The sequence below is a fragment of the Coregonus clupeaformis genome, unplaced genomic scaffold, assembly GCF_020615455.1.
Source record: "Coregonus clupeaformis isolate EN_2021a unplaced genomic scaffold, ASM2061545v1 scaf5016, whole genome shotgun sequence".
Classification (NCBI taxonomy): Eukaryota; Metazoa; Chordata; class Actinopteri; order Salmoniformes; family Salmonidae; genus Coregonus; species Coregonus clupeaformis.
In genome coordinates this window covers 1120-2500 of record NW_025538470.1, presented here as the reverse complement: position 1 = coordinate 2500, position 1381 = coordinate 1120, and the positions used below count along the sequence as shown (strand labels likewise).

The 1381-nt window shown below is 44.0% G+C and overlaps 1 protein-coding gene across 1 annotated transcript in view; it reads right to left on the bottom strand.

Annotated features, from left to right (window-relative positions):
* The window catches only part of LOC121554671 (galactose-specific lectin nattectin-like), a 5278-nt gene extending 4190 nt beyond the window's left edge, over positions 1-1088 (bottom strand). Inside the window, exon 1 of the mRNA XM_045220688.1 lies at positions 993-1088. The gene's annotated coding sequence lies outside the window, so the exon portion shown is untranslated. The remainder of the gene's footprint in view (positions 1-992) is intronic.
* Positions 1089-1381: the final 293 nt, after the last annotated feature.

Sequence of the window (1381 nt, the reverse complement as noted above, 5' to 3'; positions counted from 1 at the left end):
GAACCACTTGAAGAACCCTTTTTGGCTCCAGGTATAAACTTTTTCATTCCAGGAAGAAACCTTTTGGGTTCGATGTAGAACCCTTTCCACAGACGGTTTACAGAGGGTTCTACATGGCACCCAAAGGGTTCTACCTGGAACCTAAAAGGGTTCTACCTGGAACCTAAAGGGTTCTACCTGGAACCTAAAGGGTTCTACCTGGAACCAAAAGGGTTCTACCTGGAACCTAAAGGGTTCTACCTGGAACCTAAAAGGGTTCTACCTGGAACCAAAAGGGTTCTACCTGGAACCTAAAGGGTTCTACCTGGAACCAAAAGGGTTCTACCTGGAACCTAAAGGGTTCTACCTGGAACCGTAAAAGGGTTCTACCTGAACCTAAAGGGTTCTCATATGGGGACAGCTGAAGAACCCTTTTTGGAACCCTTTATTCCAAGTGGACCTCCAGCCATTCCACTTATCAGATGTGTTCCAGTACTTTCACATCAGAGCAGATTCAACTAATGAACGGCTTGGTGATTAGCTGGATCAGCTGTGCTTGTACTGGAATATATCAAATCAGTGGAGCGGCTGGGGGTACTTGGGAGGTCAGGAAACCCTATGCTATGTATATAACGTATGCAACTGCTAAGGTAGCGTTTTTAAACTCGGTCCTGGGGACCCCAAGCGGAGCGCACATATTCCTGTGTGCTAGGATAATCTACTGTACTTGTTTGAAGACATGAGACCTGAGTTTTGTCAGCAGACTTGAATTCCTTAGCACAGTGTTTCCCAAACTCGGTCCAACACGTGCACCCATTGGGGTCCACAGGACCGAGTTTCCAAATAGCACCCTTTTCCCTAAGTAGTGCACTACTTTTGACCAGAGCTACATATGACCAGGGACACATATTCACTATGGGCCCTTGTCAAAAGTAGTGCACTACAAAGGGAAAAGGGTGCCATTTGGGATGCACTCAGGTACAGTATTAGATGAACAGATGTTGAAATCTCACCTTCTGAAATCTTCAGTTGTAGCTTCACTTCTTCAGAGATCTTCAAAGGTCTTCACTGGGTCTCTCTCTCTCTCTCTCTCTCTCTCTCTCTCTCTGTCCTGCCTGTGAGTTGAGTTCTACCTCTCCCAACTCTCCTATTTAAGGATCCGTCCAGTCAGACCCCTCCCTCTCTTTTTCTCTATCTCTCTGTATCGTTCTTTAAATTGAATTGGAATTTAAGTTCACTTCCTGAATTGACTGTGTAATGTGAATATTTAAGATGAATAAAGTTCATAATCAGTTTAGAGATTCACACAAGTTTAGCATATTTATATGTTTTCCTTTCTGTAAAACACATGATTTCCACTGTTCTGTTTGTGACACTTGGGTTGATGGTCACAAGACTAGAA